We start from the raw sequence: 19,344 nt of genomic DNA, 5'->3' as shown, positions 1-19,344 counted from the left end.
GTAGCTCTTATTATTCTTCTGTATAAACTGGCAGAGTTATCTTAGTCTTTTCTGAAACTGCGATGTTTGACCAACCATTGACTGTTATGTAAGCTCAGCATTGTCTGTCTCTACATTGTTGATGGAATTTTTGCACTAAAATGTAAAGAGTATTTTCGATTATCTGAATCAGGCACTGAAGTTACATTATATCTTATAATGAAACAGAACCAACTGGCCATCATGAAAGACATGGACACACCAGAACACTATCAAAGTGAGGGGTTCCACTTGGGTAACATTAAGTGATGAAATTCTGGAGACTGACATGTGATAAATGTTTTAATCACCTAGATATGCTTAAATGAGAAAAGAGAACATATGGAGGTTTGCAAAAGCTATCTTTGTATATTCAATTGAGCAGTGCTGCAAAGTATATTTAAAATATGTTTTTGCTACTCAAGGGACAAAAGTTTAACCACTGGTTTGAAGGTAGAGACATTGCTTTCCACATTGAATTAAAACATTCATCTGGAAAATGAAGAGGGTTGCCATTTATTTTCATCCACTAGGCTCTAATCCAAGGTACATCTGCCATCTTGCAACAGTAAGGTAATGAAATGTTGTTGTTGACCAGAGTCACCCCAGACTCACATCCTGAACTGGAGAGAATTTTGATTTCTCCTTATTCTTGGTCATCTCCTGCCAAGGAACCAGGAAGAGGTTCTCTGCTCCTCTGACTGAGATTATTCTAAGGAACTTCTGTGAACAGAAATATGTTTGTAAATTTACTGGAGAAACCTTGGATACTATTTCATATATTCTAGTCCTTGCTCTTTGAGATTAATGAATCTGTCAGTTTTTACTTCTTAGGGCCTGAAGACTTTCAATATGACTAATATCCCTCTATAGTCAAGACTTTAATGCAAAGACATAAAAGAAAGTGTATTGTGGAGAATGATTATTAAATAGGTAACATTCATTTATTCTGTTATTTTCTAAGTCCAGGTCAGGTTTCCTCTCCTTTGTGTTGATTAGCAGAACAGATTGGGGGTATATATTGAAAGGTAGGACTCTTTAGGTTTCATGGATTCATAGACCCCTTTGTGCTCTACTAACATAAAGTATCTAGTCCACTGTTCCCAGAAGTGCCACTGATTGTATAAAAATTATCAGAGAAGCTTGTTAAAAAGAGAGTTTTCTATATCCCTTAACCCTGGCTTACTGGATCAGAAACTCTTACAATAGATACTGTTATGCTTCAAAAATCCTTCATGATGAGACAAGTTTGAGTAGCACTGACATAGTCATCATTTTACAATTGAGCAAGTAGAGCCTCATAGAGTTTCAATGAGGGTACAAGCTAGATCAATAAACAAATATTTGTGTGAGTCCAGTGCAAGGGTTTCTCAATTATGACTTCTAGTTCAGATGTCTTGCTGTCTTTGATGTTTATCTTTAATGTGACTACATCAACATCAACATCAGAGGTCTTTTTTTAAAGCACTAACTGTGCAGTGTCCTTAACATAATTTATGTATATACACAGACCCCACAGCCATAAACACTGGAATAGGCAGTAACTTGAATAATCAGATTGTGGAATAAACAATGAATCAATGGCAGAAAGATAATAAGTGTTGTGTTTATTTGTTAAAGGAAAATAAAGCCCAGCTTGTGGGATGTGAAGGAGGAATGTATCATTAGTTTAAGTGTCATTTCACATCAGAAATACATATTTGCTTGTTTGGAATGAGTATCTCGAATCCACAGCTGGATATCAGGTTACATTAGTCGAAGAAACAAATGGCTCACTGTACTGAGGAAAGCTGCTTGGAGGAAATACAGTTTCCCAACCAGGCATTTCAGCTAATTGTGTTTACCCTGTAGATTGACTCACAATGACCTATTCATCCCAGATGTGTTGCTTTAATTAATTTTCTTTAGTTTTTTTCTAGTAATCATTTACATTAATAGGGACTGCTGCCTACAGACTACAAGGAGAGATTAGAGTCAGTTAGCAGAAGCATATTAGTGGGATGTTATAATTAAAATAGGCATCTTAGAGGTAATTCCTTTCCTCTTCCCTTATTGCTTTTATTTAAGAAGAAAGAAATGATTTGTAGAGAAAAGAAAAGCTTTCCCAAGAGGATGAGAACAGGTCTTTTGTTTTTTTAAGCCTGTAATTTTTATCTTTCACATTGTGCTTGCACCTCCTTCTCATTCCAAATTACTGGGCTCCGTTTTCACTGGTTTGAGAGACTGATATCAGAATGTTATAGCTCAGATAACGTTGTTTTACGTATGCATTTTTTGTTCATACAACATATACATACTGAATGCAACTATGATCATGCTGAGTTTCTAAGTTTAATATGATTTTTCTGTCCTAAGTATTTCAGAAAACTTTCTGAATGTGAAATATTATAACTGATATAATCAATTATTAATTACATATGTGTTTTATATTAAGTAATTATGATTAGATACATAATATCTTACTTCTATAGAATGTGTTATTCTTTTGTTGTTTCTCCAAGAAAACCCTGTTTGCTATTACTCTCTTCATTGTACAGATGGGAACATTTAAGAACATCCAGCTTAGATTGTGACTTTTATAACTATTTACCATTAGCCTCTGAGAAAACTTTCCTGCTCCACAGTTTCTTCACTGTATTCTTTCCTTATGAATTTCTCAGTGTATAAATGAGGGGATTTAACATGGGGGTGATAATGGTGTAAAATACAGCCACCACCTTATCTTCTTTAAAGGTAGTATCAGGGTGCATATCCATGAAAGTACAGGGACCATAGAAGGTGATGACCGCAAGAATGTGGGAGCCACAAGTGGAGAAAGCTTTGCATCTACCTTCTGCTGACTGCCTTCTCAGGGACACCAGGATGATGGTGCAGGATATTAGCAAGGTAACAGAGCCCCATAGAGTGATGGTACCACTGTTGACTGTCCCAGCAGCACCAACAAGGTATGTGTCTGTGCAGGCAAGTTTCAGCACAGGGTGCACATTACAAAAATAGTGATCAATCTCTCTGGGTCCACAGAAGGGTAGCCGGACTACCAGAGTCATGTGGATAATGGTGTGTAAGAACCCTCCTACCCACATCCCCAGAAACATGTTATTGCATCTTTCATAATCCATGATGGTCACGTAGTGTAGGGGTTTACAAATAGCCACATAATTATCATAGCCATTACAGTAAGGATAAAGATCTCAGTGCAACCAAAGAAACAGGCCCCAAAGAGTTGCAACATGTACCACACATAGGAGATAGTTTTACTCTTTGCTAATTGTTCAACAATCATTTTAGGAGCTGTGACAGAAGAGTAACAAATATCCACAAAAGGCAAGTAGTTGAGGAAGAAATACATAGGAGACTTGTAAAGTTACCCACAGAAACTCAGAATGATGAGGAGGTTTCCCAGAATGATTGTGTAGAAGAAAGAAAACACCACAAAACAAACTTCTTCAGCCTCTGGGTTCTGAGAAAGACCCAAGAAAATGAATTCAGTCACATTGTTTATTTTTTCCATAGAATTATCAGGCCAAGGTTTCATAGGCAATTAGATTATCTGAAAGAAAAAGATAACAAGGACCAACATTTATTTCTAACTCCAAACAAATGGATGGTCACGATAGCTGAAAATAGAAAATGGGTGCTTACAGCTTCTTGGCATGCATACTTAAAGATATTGAAGTGTGCATATCCTGATCATCTTACCTCAATATAATAGTCCATTTGTTCACTTCAAATGATGAAACAAAGACCAGATAGAAAGCAAACCCTCTAAGTAACACAACAAAGCAGGAGTCTCACTTTCCTCACCTTTTACTAAGATTTTCTCATCTGTTTGTTCTAAAACTTTACTAGTTCTTGTTCTGTATAAAGCACTCAGCTCAATTTTAAAACAACTTCTCTTTTGAGGAATGTGGTAACAATTATCTTTTAGGCAAAGTTTTCCTTATTTTTGGCATAGAAGTGAAGATGAGCCCGCATTTTCCCTTCTAAATACTCCCTGAGCATTCAAGCTCTTACAGTCGGTCAGGAGGTGGGTCACATAGTAAAGAGAGAACTCAAAATTACACATATCTAATTCTGAGATAATGGTGCTGGATAAATCCTTTAGCATCATGGGATTTTTTTATCCCATGTGTGAAATGAGAAACGTTCATTTTCACTGTTATATTTGTAGTTATTTGGAGTATAAAATTAAAACAACTGTGTCATCCTGGCATAGAAAAAAACCCTGACAAGGAGGCACAGATTTAATATATAACAATAAAAGAAAAATCTGGGGACACATCAAGACCTGTTTGATTCAAATGGAGGGGAAGTGAAATCTCTGGTATTTTCTCCATCTTCAAACTCAATGTTGAGGATACCCCAAGAAACACTTTAACTGAAAAACAGAAAAAGAAGACAAAAAAAGATTAAAAGGAAACACTCTGTCCTTCAACTCACCATTCCTTCACTCATCTTTTTAATCTTTCAAGCCATGATGCTATATATTAGTTCTTCCACTTAGGGCTCACTAAATATTCCTGGAAACAGTTATCACTGAAAAGTACTTTAAATTGGCTAAGTAGGAAGATAATATTTAATTTAAATGTAGGAAACTTCAGTGGTGAAATTTAGTAAGGCATTTCACTTATATGGAATAATTTTGATCCCAATGGTCTAAGACTATTACTCAAACCATGCCATGGATGTAAATCATTCCTTGAGTCATATAGGTTAGGATAGAATTACACAGTACCATAAGTAATCATTGGGAAATTCGTTCATCTGAGAACACATCCCCTGCAGATCTGTCAAGTTTAGTGCTTACAACTCCTACTGATCCGATATGTGCTCTCATGTGTTCCTTTGCTCTGCACTGTGCCTGGCTCTCAAGCTTTATGTGAAGCTACAAGGGTGGGTTTCCCCAGGTCTGTGTATTAGAGTTGAGAGAGTAGCAATACAGGTGTTCTTCCCTTACACAATACAAAATCAGATAATAATAATGGTCATAATAGTAACAACAACAACTTAACTTCATCCTCAAGTACATCTTCCTGCTCTTTTTACTTGCTATTATTTTTGTTTTTTATTTTGGACTGTTGAAAAGATTACTATTCTCCACTGAGTGAACTCTTCAATTTAAGAGAGCCCAATAATAGCAGTTTTTGACAATTGTGAATTATGTTGCTTGGTTCTCATCTAGAATAAACTGAGCATTGAAATATTAGCCTGGGAACTGTGCCTTTACTGTCCACAGCATAAATTCCCAGAAGAGATCTTCTTTCTCCTTGAATCAATTCCTCATCCACATTCTGAGCATTTGAAAGTGATAATGACACAATTTCTTTGGAAATTATTGGTATTTTCTTATTCAAAATCATACTATCCCATCTCATGATCATATATAGATGCATTTTATTTCTTATCTCAATAATTTTGTTCTGCCCTTCTTTCTGAGAATGGTGTCTTGCAATTGTATCATGAGCATTTGAAATATTGCAATTTGATTGAATTGCCTTCCTCTACAAACCTTTTACATAAATTTTAGAAGAAAAAAATCTCACCAGTTCTGTCTAGGGCTTGAGTTTTGCTTTATTTTTCTATCTCTTCTGATCATGTGGGTACAGCGATCCAACATAGAGTAGATTGCTGCCATAAGGATTGCTTTTCGAATAATTAGTACCAGTGAAGCCCTGGCACCCAAAACTCAAAGGCTGGTACAAGTCAAGTCTTGTTCCTTGTTTTGTCTCTCACCTACTGAAATTTTCCATTTCACAGTGTCTTTGGCAATAAATGATCTTTTCTGTACTTCTTTTCAGGTCTATTTAAAGAGAATGATGCAAAATGTTAATGACCTTGTGGAAAGATTTTGTTTCAAAAGACTTTGTATAATCAGAATAACATCAGATAACTAAAATTAAGCTGTAATTTCCAGATGTCTTTTTAATTAAAAATAAGATTTAAAATTTTTTTTTTGTTTAGGCTAAATTTAAAGCCTATCATGACCTTGGGGAAAAGATGATAAAGAAGGAAGGCAACCACCTCCCACATACACACCAAAGAATAAGTACAGAAATAAAACTACCCTTGAAAATGACCTGAAGACTTCAGAACAGACCATCTATACCTGATGAAGAAGAGAGGAGGAATCCTGCACATATGGACCTGGGATAATGAATACACAACGCATTGAGCTTTGGTGGTTAATGGGGCTGGACACCTGGGAAAGATGGAGTACTTGGGAGGCTGAGACTCCTGTCACTTATGGAGGACATTCAAGCTCCATCAGTACCACTGAGACCCAACTCAGTGGTGGCAATTTGAGAGATTTACCAGCAGCAGGGTAACAGAAGCAAGGGGGTTACAGGGAGCTCTCTCCAAAATAAAAAGGGCAGGTAGGTTATGCTTTCCCAGGCCTCCCTCTGGGCAACTGTCAAGCAATCATAGAAGCCAGTCCCAAATGCTCCATCACCCTCACTGGTGTCTCAGCCCTGAAGTAATTCACAGTGCACCCACCCATTCTCCTGATATACTTACCCTAGCAGCCATCAGACTTTCCTGCTTGGCTGGCAGAGGGAGGCTTTTCCATCTTTCCCAGCCCTCTCTCAGCCAAACTGGAGAAGCACACATGGGAGCCCACTCCAAACACTTCTTTACCCTCTCTGTTGGCATAGCCCAATGCTGTGCTCCCTTGTGCACCTGCCCCACCCACACCACAAGGCAAGTAGTTGGAAGAGGCAGAGGGAAGCCCCAACCACAATGATTCCAGCAGAAGCACTGATGTTTGGTTCATGAATGGCCAAGTGAGGTAAGCTGTCAGCTTCTGCTTACAAAGCTCAGCTTCTGCCAGCACACAGGCAGAAAGGTAGCCTGCCCACAGCCCACCAAGTTGGCAAGTTCCCACCTTGCAAAGGAGAACCAGGGGCTGTAGAGCAGAGTATTGAGATTCTGGGTACCACAGTACACCTTATTATAAATCCATTATTCTCTAGACAAAAGGGAGATCTATCTAACACATAGAAGGAATCATGGAAACCTAGACAAAATGAGGAAGCAAAGGAATATGTTTTAAACAAAACAGAAGACACCAGAAAGAGGGTAAGTGAAACAGAGATCACCAATCTTCTCGATAAAGACTTCAAAGTGACCGTCATAAATATGCTCACTGATCTTCAGAAAATAATTGATAATCTCAGGGATAACTTTAACAAAGAGATAGAGGATTTGAAAAGAGCCACTCAGAGCAGAAGAATAGCATAACTGTATGAAAAATACAATGGGGATGAATAATAGATTGCTGCAAATAGAGGAGAAAACGAGATGGAAATTAGAGATCAGAAAAACAACTAATCTGAGTAACAGAGATAAATAAGAATCTCTAGGAATGAAAGAATGCTAAGAGCTGTGTGACAACTGCAAATGAAACAATATTCACATGATAAGGATACCAGAGGCAGAAGAGAGTGACAGAAATGTAGAAAGTCTCTTAGAAGAAATAAAAGCTGAAAAATTCCCCAGCCTGGGGAAAGAAATAAATACCAAAGTCCTGGAAGTACATAGAGCCCCTAACAAAAGGAACCACAGGAAAACAACACCAAGGCACAAAATAATAAAAATGGCAAAGATTAAAGATAAAGATCAAACATTAAAAGCAGCAAGAGAGAGGCAGACTGTTATCCATAAAGTTATCAGCAGATTTCCCAGCAGAAAATTTACAGGCCAGAAGGGAGTGATATAAAATGTTTAATGTATTGAAACAGAAGAACCTTCAACCAAGATGTTTTGTACCCAGGAAGCTAATCATTCAGAATTAAAGGAAAGATCAAAATTTTCCCACATAAACAAAAGTTAAAAGAATTTACTAACACTAACCTGTCCTTACAGGATATGTTAAAGGGTCTTCTGTAGATAGAAATGTTCTTAAGCCTAAAAATTTTTCATAACTGAAAATGAACCCACAGTCAAGGTAGTAGACCAATTACTTACTAACAAAGTATGTAGGTAAAAAAACAAGTAGTAAAATAATATACAAAATCAGTTAAGGGATATGTAAAAAATACAGATTATGACATCTAATAAATAAAGCATGAAGGAAGAAGAAAAAAGAAGTACTTTTAGATTGCACTTGAAATAGAATAACCATCAACTAAATATAGACTGTTATATATTTATGAACTGTATATGAACCCTATCATAACCAAAAACTTAAGCCTATAATAGATACACAAAAAAGATTTAAAAAAGAAATCAAATCATAATATTAAAAGAAACCATCAAGAGAAGAGTACAAGAGAGGTAAAAAAGAACAAAGAGGAACTAAAAAACCCAAAAATAAAACAATTACTGAAATGGCAATAAATACACACCTAAAAATAACTACCTTAAATATAAATGGACTGAATGCACCAAAAGACACAGGGCAGCATAATTGACAAAGAAAAAAGACCCATCCATATGCTTCTACAAGAGACTCATTTCAAACCTGACAAAATACATAGACTGAAAGTAAAGGGATGGATAAAGATATTACATGCAAATAATAGGTAGAAAATAACAGGAGAAGCAGTACTTACATCAGACAAAATAGACCTCAAAACAAGGAAAATAACAAGTGGCAAAAAAGGGCATTACATAATAGTAAAGTAATCAGCCCAACAGAGGATATAACGATTATAAACATGTATGCACCTAAAATAGCAGCACCTAAATACGTAAAATAATACTAACAGTACTACAGGGAGAAACAATTTGCAATTCATTCATATTAGGGGACTTTAACACACCACTTACATCAATAGACAGGTCAACCAGACAGAAAATAAATAAGGAAAAAGAGGCCCTGAACAACACAATAGATGAGATGAATTCAATAGATACATAAAGAACATCCCAACCAAAAGTGGCAGGTTACACATTTTCCTAGTGTATGTGGAACATTTTCCAGAATAGATCATATACTAGACCACAAAGAGCCTCAATAAATTAAAAAAGATTGAAATTGTATTAAGCAACTTCTCAGACCACAAAGGTATAAACTAGAAATAAATTACATGAAGAAAACAATAATAAAATAAACTCATAAACACATGGAGGCTAAACAACATGCTTCTAAATAATCAATGGATCAATGAACAAGTCAAAACAGAAATCCAGCAATACATGGAGACAAATGAGAACAAGAATATAACAGTACAAAATTTATGGGGTGCCACAGAAGCAGTTCTACTAGCAAAGTATGTAGCAAATCGGCCTCCCTCAAATAACAAGAATAATCCAAAGAAAGAGTCTATGCTCACAAATAAAGAAACTAGAAAAAGAACAACTGAAACCCAAAATTAGTACAAGAAGGGATACAATAAAGATCAGAGCCAGAATAAATAAAAAAAGAGAAGAATAAAACAGTAGAAAAAGTCAATGAAACACAGAGCTGGTTCTTTGAGAAGATAAACAAAATAGACAAACTCCTAGCCAGATTTATCAGAAAAAAAGAGAGAGGACAAAAACACAATCAGAAATGAAAAAGGAATAGTCGCAATAAATACCACAGAAATACAAATTATTACAGAATTATATGAAAATTTTTATGCCAATAAATTAGAAAATGTAGAAGAAAGAGACAGATTCTTAGAAACATACAACTTCTAAGACTGATACAGGAGAAACAGAAAATATGAACAGACAAATCACCAATAAATAAATTGAATTGGTAATAAAAAAATTCCACAAAATATATTCCAGGATCAGATGGCTTCACAACTGAATTTTACCAAACATTTAAAGAACTAACCCATCCTTCTTAAAGTATGCTGAAAAGTAGAAAAGGAGGGAATACTTCTAAACTTCTTCTGTGAGGTCAGCATCACTCCAATACCAAAATCACACAACACTACAATAAAAGAAAATTGTAGATCAATATCTCTGATTAATATAGAAGTAAATATCCCTTACCAAAATAATAGCAAATTGAATTTCAAAAATACATCAAAAGGATCACCAATCATGACCAAGTTGGATTTACCCCAGGAATGCAAGAATTGTACAATATTCATAAATCAATCAATGTGATACACCACATTAACAAAAAGGATAGAAAACATATGATCAGCTCAATAGATGTTGAAAATGCATTTGATAAAGTTCAGAATCAATTTGTAATAAAAATTTCAACAAAATGGGCAAAGAGAGTATTACCTCAACACAATAAATGCTATATATGACAAGCCAACAGCTAACATCATACTTAATGTTGAAAAGCTGAAAACCTTTCCTCTAAGATCAGGAATAAAAAAGTATGTCCACTCTCACCACTTTTATTCAACATAATACTGGAGTTCCCAGCCATGGCAATCAGACAACACAAAGAGATAAAATATAGCCAAATTGGTAGGAAGAAAAATTGCCACTATTTGCAGATGACATGATATTATACATAGAAAACACTAAAGACTCCACCAATAAAACTATTAGAATAACTGGATTCAGCAAACTTGCAGGGTACAAAACTAATACACACAGAAATCTGTTGTATTCCTATATACTAACAAAAAATTAGCATAAAGAGAAATCAGGAAGACAATTCCCTTTACAGTTGCATCAAAAAGAATAACATACCTAGCAATAAACCTAACCAAGGAAGTGAAAACCTTATATTCTTAAAACTATAAGACACTCATGAAAGAAATTAAAAGAAGACACAAATAAGTGGAAATCTATTTCATGATCATGGATAGGAAAAATTAACATTGTCAAAATGGCCATCCTGCCCAAAGCAATTTACAGATTCAACCCAATCCCTATCAAATTCCAACAGCATTTTTCAATGAACTGGAACAAATAGTTCTAAAATTCACATGAAACCACAAAAGACTCCAAATAGCCAAAACAAACTTGGGAAAGAACAAAGATGAGGGATTACACTCCCTGACTTTAAGCTCTACTACACAGCTACAGTAATCAAAACAATATGTTATTGTCACAAAAGCAGACCCACAGATCAATGGAAAAGAATAGAGAGCTGAGACATAAACCCACACATATATGGTCAATTAATATATGATATGATAAAGGAACCATGAATATACAGCTGGGAATAAAAAGCCCTTCAACAGCTGGTGCTGTCAAAACTGGACAGCTACATGCAAGAGAATGAAACAGGATTACTGCCAAACTCCATACACAAAACTGAATTCAAACTGGATCGAAGACCTAAATGTAAGTCATGAAATCATAAAACTCTTAGAAGAAAACTTAGGCAAAAATTTCTTGAACATAAATATGATCAATTTTTCCTAGACACATCTCCTTGGGCAAAGGCAACAAAATACAAAATGAACAAGTGGGACTACATTGAACTAAAAGGCTTCTGTACACCAAAGGACACCATTAGCAGAACAAAAAGGCAACCTACAGTATAGGAAAATATAGTCACAAATGATTTATCTGATTGGGTTTAACATTCACAATATATAAAAAGCTCAAGTGCCTGAACACCAAAAAAAAGAAAACACTCTAAATAACTCTTGTTAAAAAATGGGCAGAGGACCTGAACAGACATTTCTCCAAAAAAGAAACACAGATTGCCACCAAGCACATAAGTGCTCCATGTTGCTCGTCATCAGTGAAATGCAAATCAAAATGAGATATTAACTCACACTAATCAGAATAGCCACTATCCAAAACACAAGGCATAACAAGTGTTGGCAAGAATGTGGAGAAAAGGAAACCCTCCTACACTGTTGGTGGGAATTTCAATTGGTACATGCACTGTGGAAATCAGTATGGAAGTTCATAAAAAAATAAAAATAGAAATACCATTTGACCCAGCAATTCTATTTCTAGGAATTTACCCAAACAAATCCCTGATCCAAAAAGATTTATGCTCTCCAATGTTTATTGCTGCTTATTTACAATAAAGATATGGAAGCAACCTTAGTTTACATTAACAGATGAATGGATAAAGAAGTAAATATATATATGCATACACTGTATATATATATATTTACACAATGGGATACTATTCAGCCATTAAAATAAAAATCCTGTGATTTGCAACAACATGGATGGATCTAGAGGGTATTACGCAAAGTGAAATAAGTGAGGTGAAGAAAAATAAATACCATATGATTTCATTTATATGTGGATATAAAAACAAAGCAAAACAGTAGTAGACTCATAAACACTGAGAAGGGACTGGTGGTTACCATGTGGGAGGGTTTGGGGAGGATGGGAGGAGGCGAAGTGGACAAAGGGGCACAAAAATCCTCAATCACAATGTAGGTTAGTCATGGGGATAGCATTACAGCATGGAGAATATAGTAAATGATTCTGTAACATTTTTCTATGTTGACAATCCCCTTCTCCCTCCCTTCCCAACACCATCCCCACCCACTTTCCCTTTCGTAACCCAGAGTCCCTCCTTGGAGTCTGTGACTCTGTAGCTGTTTCATTACTTCAGTTTTTCCTTTGTTGTTATACTCCATAAATGAATGAAATCATTATGTACTTCTCTTTCTCCACCTGGCTTATTTATTTCACCAATCATAATACCCTCTGCTCCATCCATGTTGTTGCAAAAGGTAGGATTTTCTTTCTTCTTATGGCTGAATAATATTCCACTGTGTATACGTACCACATTTTCTTTATCCATTCATCTACTGATGGACACAGGTTGCTTCCATATCTTTGCTATTATAAATAGTGCTGCAATAAACACAGGGGTGCATATGGCTTTTTGAATCTGGGATCTTGTTTTCTTCAGATAAATTATTGGATAGGAATTCATGCTCCAAATGGTATTTCTATTTTTAGTTTTTTGAGGAACCTCCATAGTGCTTTCCACAATGGTTGAACTAATTTACATTCACAGCAACAATGTAAAAGGTTCCCCTTTCTCTACATCCTCACCAGCATTTGTTATTCCTTATCTTTTGGATGTTGTTCCTCCTAACTGGTATGAGGTGTTATGTCATTGTGGTTCTAATGTGCATTTCCTTGATGATTAGTGATGTGGAGCATCTTTTCATGTGTCTGTTGGTCATCTGAATTTCTTAGAGAAGTGTCTATTCAGCTCCTCTGCCCATTTTTTAATTGGATTATTTTAATTTTGGGTGTTGAGACGTGTGAATTCTTTATATATTTGGATTTTAACCCCTCATTAGGTATGTCATTTATGAATATATTCTCCCATACTGTAGGATGCCTTTTTGTTCTGCTGGTGATGACATTTGCTATACAGAAGCTTTTTAGTTTGATGTAGTCACATTTGTTCATTTTTGCTTTTCTTTCCCTTGCCTTACATGTTCAGGAAAATGCTGCTCATGTTTATATTCAGAGATTTTTGTCTATGTTTTCTTCTAAGAGTTTTATGGTTTCATGACTTACATTCATGTCTTTGATGCATTTTGAGTTTACTTTTGTCTATGGATTTAGACAGTGTGGATAAAATTGTAGTATTTCCAAAATATCTCACCTGGCTTTGGTACATCTGCATATCAATAGGTGTTCAGAGGTGGAAAGAAGTATGGCTTTAGTGCATTTGCATCATTTCTCAGGGGTGGAGAGAAGTTCATCTCCATATCAATAGGTAGTTACCTTGGCAAAGAGGGCTCATCTGTATCTGAGAGGGGAGAGGAGGACCAGTTTTGTTTTCACTGGAGTAGGAAAGGAATAAGTGCCCGGACTGCAGTTTGAAAGCAATAAACGGATTTTAAACTTTATTTCTCCCTTTGACTGATTTTGGTTTTAGAGGTATTTTGCCCCAGAATTTCCTCTCCCCGGACTTACAGACAGTAATCCACTTTCATTATCTTGCATGTATCTGTCCAGTTTAGCCAACACCAGTTTTTGAAGAGGCTGTCATTTCCCCATTGTATATCTACGGCTCATTTACCATTATTAACTGGCCATATATGTGTGGGTTTATATTGGGACTCTCTACTCTATTCCACTGATCTATTGGTCTGTCCCTGTGCTAATTCCAAATTTTCTTGATTACTGTGGCTTTGTAGTAGAGCTTGATGTCAGAAAGTGTAATCCCCCCAGGCTTATTCTTCCTTCTCATGATTGCTTTGGATATTTGGTGTCTTTTGTGGTTCCATATGAATTTTAGAACTATTTGCTTTAGTTTGTTGAAGAATACCATTTGTATTTTGATAGGGATTGTATTGAACCTGTAGATTGCTTTAGGCAGGATGACCATTTTGACAATATTAATTTTTGCTACCCATGAGCATGGGATATATTTACATTTATTAGTATCTTCTTTAATTTCTCTCATGAGAGTCTTGTAGTTTTCAGGGTATAGGTCTTTCACATCATTGGTTAACTTCATTCCTAGGTATTTGATTATTTTGATGCAACTATAAGTGGAATTGTTTTCCTGATTTCTATTTCTGTTAGTTCATCATTAATATATAGGAATGCAACATATTTCTGTGTACTGATTTTGTATCCTCCAACTTTGTTGAGTCCAGTTATTAGTTCTAGTAGTTTGGGGGTGTATTTTTTTAGCAATTTTTATGTACAATAGCATGTCATCTGCAAACAGTGATGATTTAACTTCGCCCTTACCAATCTGGATGCCTTTTATTTCTTTGTGTTGTCTGATTGCTATGGCTAGGACCTCCAGATGTATGGTGAATAAAAGTAAGAAAGTGGTCAATTTTTTCTTTTTCCTGAACTTAAAGGAAAAGCTTTCAGTTTCTCACTGTTAAGTATGATGTTGGTTGTGTTAGATGTGGGTTTTTCATATATGGCCTTTATTATGTTGAAGTACTTGCCCTCTATATACATTTCATTTAGAGTTATTATCATGAATGGATGTTGAATTCTGTCGAATGTTTTTCAGTATCTATGAAGATGATCATGTGGTTTTTGTCCTTTTTGTTGATGTGGTATACAATGTTGATGGATTGTCAAATATTGTGCCATCCTTAAATCCCTGGAATAAATTCTATTTGATAATAATGGATGATCTTTTGATGTATTTTTGAGTTCTATTTGCTAATATTTTGTTGAGTATTTTTGCATCTATGTTTATCAGGGATATTGGTCTGTAATTTTCTTTTTTTGTGGGGTCTTTGCTTGGATTTGGTATTAGAGTGATGCTGGACTCATAGAATGAGTTTAGAATTTTCCCTCCTCTTCTACTTTTTGGAAAACTTTAAGGAGGATGGATGTTAGGTCTTCACTGATTTTTTTTTTATTAATTTCAGCACTGAAGCCATCTGGTCCAGGGGTTTTGTTCTTAGTTACTTTTTTCACTACCAGTTCAATTTCATTGCTGGTAATTGGTCTGTTCAGATTTTCTGTTTCTTCCTGGGTCGGTCTTGGGGTTTGTATTTTTCTAGAAAGTTTTCCATTTCTTCTAGGGTATCCAGTTTCTTAGCATATGATTTTTTACAGTATTCTCTCATAATTCTTTGTATTTCTGTAGTGACTGTAGTGATTTTTCCTTTCTCATTTCTGATTCTGTTTATGTGTATAGACTCTCTTTTTCCCTTGATAAGTCTAGCAAAAAGTTTATTTTTTCTCAAAGAACCAGCTCCTGCTTCAATTCATTATTTATATTGATTTATTCTTCTTGGTTTTATTTATTTCTGCTCTAATCTTTATTATGTCCCATCTTCTACTGACTTTGACCCTCATTTTTACTTTTTTTTCTATTTTCATTAATTGTGAGTTTAGACTGTTCATATGGGATTGTTCTTCTTTCCTGAGGTAAGCCTGTATTGCAGTATACTCCCCTCTTAGCATGGCTTTCACTGCATCCCACAGATTTTGTGATGCTGAGTTGTCATTTCTCTCCATATATTGCTTGTTCTCTGTTTTTATTTGGTCATTGATCCATTGATTATTTAGAAGCTTGTAGTTAAGCCTCTATATGTTTGTGGGTTTCTTTGTTTTCTTTGCATAATTAATTTCTATTTTTATACCTTTTGTGGTCTGAGAAGCTGGTTGCTACAATTTCAGCCTTTTTAAATTTACTGAGCCTCTTTTTGTGGCCTATAATGTGATCTATTCTTAAAAATGTTCCATGTGCACTTGAGAAGAATGTGTAATCTGCTGCTTTTGGATGGACTGTTCATAGATGTCTGTTATGCCCATCTGTTCTAATGTGTTGTTTAGTGCCTCTGTCTCCTTACTTATTTTCTGCCAATTCGATCTGTCCTTTGAAGTGAGTGGAGTGTTTCAGTCTCCTAAAACGAATGCATTGCATTCTATTTCCCTCTTTAATTCTGTTATTATCTGTTTTACATATTTAGATGCTCCTATGTTGGATGAATAGATATTCAGAATGGTTATATCCTCTTCTTGGACTGATCCCTTTATCATTGTGTAATGTCCTTCTTTGTCTCTTGTTACTTTCTTTGTTTTGAAGTCTATTTTGTCTGATACACATACTGCAGCGCCTGTTTTTTTCTGCCTATTAGTTCCATGAAATATCTTTTTCCATCCCTTCACTTTTAGTCTGTGTGTGGCTTTGGGTTTGAAGTTAGTTTCTTGTAGGCAGCATATAGATGTGTCTTTTTTTTATCCATTCAGTGACTCTATGTCTTTTCATTGGTGCATTCAGACCATTTACATTTAGGGAGATTATCAATAGTTTTGTACTTATTGCCATTGTAGGCTTCAGATTTGTGGTTACCAAAGGTTCAAGGGTAACTTCCTTATGATCTAACAGTCTAATTTAACTCAGTATGCTATTACAAACACAATCTAAAGGTTCTTTTTATTCCTTCTCCATTTTTTATGTATTAGGCATCATATTCTCTACTCTTTGTCTGTACCTTGACTGATGTTGTAGGTAGTTGATTTAATTTTGCATCTACTTAGTTATTAATTCTTTACTGTGGTTTTATTTCCTCTGGTGAAAGCTATTTAGCATTAGGAACACTTCCATCTATGATAGTTCCTAAAATACACTGTAGAGAAGCTTTGTGGGAGGTAAATTCTCTTAGCTTTCCTTATCTGAAAATTGTTTTATCTCTCCTTCAAATTTAAATGGTAATCTTGCTTTGTAAAGTATTATTGGCTTGAGGTCCTTCTGTTTCATTGCATTAAATATGTCATGACACCCCCTTCTGGCCTGTAAGGTTTCTGTTCAGAAGTTTGATGATAGCCTGATGGATTTTCCTTTGCATGTTATCTTTTTTCTTTCTCTGGCTGCTTTTAATACTCTGTCCTTGTCCTTGATCTTTGCCCTTTTAATTATTATGTGTCTTGTTGTCTTTCTTGTCACTTGTGTTGGGAGATCTGTACACCTCCATGGTCTGAGAGATTATCTCCTTCTGCAAATTGGGGAAGTTTTCAGCAATTACCTCCTCAAAGGCACTTACTATCCCTTTCTCTCTTTCTTCTTCTTCTGGTACCCCTGTAATGCAAATATTGCTCCATTTGGATTGATCACACTGTTCTCTCAAAATTTTTTATTTCTATAGATCCTTTTTTCTCTGCCTCAGATTCTTTGTTTTCCTGTTCTCTAATTTCTAATACATTTATCATCTCCTCTACTATATATAATCTGCTTTTAAGTCCCTCCATTGTATGTTTCATTTCAGATATTACATTCCTTAATGATTAAATCTCAGTTCTGAATTCTACCCTGAGTTCTTGAATATTTTTCCTTACCTCCATGAGCATGTTTATGATTTTTGTTTTGAAATCTCTTTCAGGAAGATTGATGAGTTCAGTTTCATTTGGCTCTTTTTCTGGTTTTGTGTGATTTGGTTTGAACCAGGTTCATTTGACATTTCATATTTGTATGTGGCTCCATCTAGTACCCAGAAGCTCTACTCTCAGGAGCTGCTTAGCCCATGTAGCAATATTAGACGCTACTGCCTTTGGGTAGAAAGAGCTGTTTCCTGCCTCTCGGGTGCTATGCCTGTCTGCACTACCAGAACCAGGGGGCCGAGTGCACAGGTACAAGCTCCTATGATTTGTGTTTGTAGCTGCTATAGGTGAGGCCCCATGCTGGCTAGCCTGATGCCAGGGCAGCAGCTGCAGGTTTTTGAGCTGGTGTGGGCTGACTGGGAGGAAGTTGCAGCAGGCTTCATATCATGGTGGGGAACCTTGGATCCATGTAGCCAGCCAGGGGGATGGAGTACCTGAAGCTCCTGAAAGTTCCCAACCTGCTGTGCAGAGTGTGCCTGGACAATTTTGTCCACCTGTCCTTTCTCCTGAGCAGTAAGTTCTTTGCCATCCTTGCCCCTTTAGCAGCCCTCTTGCTGTTAGGAAGTCTTTCAGACTTTTGTCCCAGAGCAACTCAATGTGGATTCCTGTTTTCCACAAGTGGCTGGAATCTCAGCCTCTCCAGTTATTCTGCCTCTCTTAGCTTTCCAACCCCACTAATCTCCAGAGTATCATACAATGTATGTTCATGCTCACAGAACAGATCTCCAGGGCTTAGTGTTCAGCAGTCCTAGGCATCCACTCCCTCCCCACTCTGTTTCTCTTACTCCCACCAGTGAACTGGAGTGGGGGAAAGTCTTGGGTGCCACCAGATCATGGCTTTGTACTTTACCTTTTCATTGAGGTCTGCTGTTTTCCCCAGGTCTAGGCAGTCTGCCTTAGCCTACCTTGCTGTTGCTCTGTCAGGATTAGATGTATTTGCTATGTTTTCAAATTATATGTGATTTTGGGAGGACGTTTCTGTCTCACCTCTCACACTGCCATCTTTAAGCCTATATCTTGGTTAGGTTTATTCTTAGAAAAATTTTATGCAATTATAAGTGTGGTTGTTTTCATAATTTGCTTTCAGATAATTCATTGTTAGTGCATATAAATGCAACTAGTTTTCATGTGTTTATTTTTTTAATCCTGGAAGTTTTCTGAATCACTTACTTAGTTCTATAACATATTTTTGTGGAGTCTTTGGGATTTTCTAGATATAAGATGATGTCTATTGCAAACATAATTTTACTTCTTCCTTAAAGGTTTTTTATTTCTTTTATTTCATTATTATTATTATTATTATTAATTTTGAAAGGGCAAGCTCCCAGATTCTATTTCAGCCAATAGGGACCCGGATCCTATTTCACCCAATAGGAGCTTGGTCTCTCTCCTCTCTAGTCAGCAAGGAGCTCACCCACCATGCTTAGGCCCTGCCAATTGACCAGAGCCATGACCTATCACCCCACCAACTAACCCTAGATCCAGCCAATCAGCCAGAGACCCGACCATCACCCCACCAACTGCCCTAGAACCCCATAAAACCTTTGTGGTATTGAAACTTGCTCTCTTTCTCTGGCATCTTGACACTGCATTAGTGTAGATGAGAGATTGAGCTCAAGCTAGCTTGAATAAAGTCTCTTTACTTTTGCATTAATGTTGGCTCCTTGGTGGTCTTCT

General features: G+C 36.1%; 1 pseudogene; it reads right to left on the bottom strand.

Annotated features, from left to right (window-relative positions):
- Positions 1–2,600: 2,600 nt before the first annotated feature.
- LOC108399104 (olfactory receptor 4S2-like) lies at positions 2,601–3,529 on the bottom strand (annotated as a pseudogene).
- Positions 3,530–19,344: the final 15,815 nt, after the last annotated feature.

The sequence above is a fragment of the Manis javanica genome, chromosome 18 (assembly GCF_040802235.1).
Source record: "Manis javanica isolate MJ-LG chromosome 18, MJ_LKY, whole genome shotgun sequence".
Lineage (NCBI taxonomy): Eukaryota > Metazoa > Chordata > Mammalia > Pholidota > Manidae > Manis > Manis javanica.
Note: the sequence above shows the minus strand (reverse complement) of the source record. Positions and strands in the feature narration are given on the sequence as shown.